Here is a 254-nt window from a genome sequence, read left to right as displayed (position 1 = left end):
GTAGCGGGTAGAGGTTCTGGGACGCCCGGTGCCGTTAAGAGACGCTACGGTACCGGGAAGGCGCTGGACCTGCTAGGCAGGCAGGGAGTGTACGCTGGTTGCTCGCGGAGCGGACCTCCTGCGACGGCGAAAGAGACGCGGTGCGCAGGCAACCTGCTGGGGGGAGAACCAGTTATTCTGCTACTGGGAAAAGATTACTGTTTCTAGGAAAACAGTGCTAGCAGTTGCTCAACTCTGATAGAAGAGCTGAGCTG

Source organism: Cystoisospora suis (genome assembly GCF_002600585.1).
Source record: "Cystoisospora suis strain Wien I chromosome Unknown contig_548, whole genome shotgun sequence".
Taxonomy (NCBI): Eukaryota; Apicomplexa; class Conoidasida; order Eucoccidiorida; family Sarcocystidae; genus Cystoisospora; species Cystoisospora suis.
Note: the sequence above shows the minus strand (reverse complement) of the source record.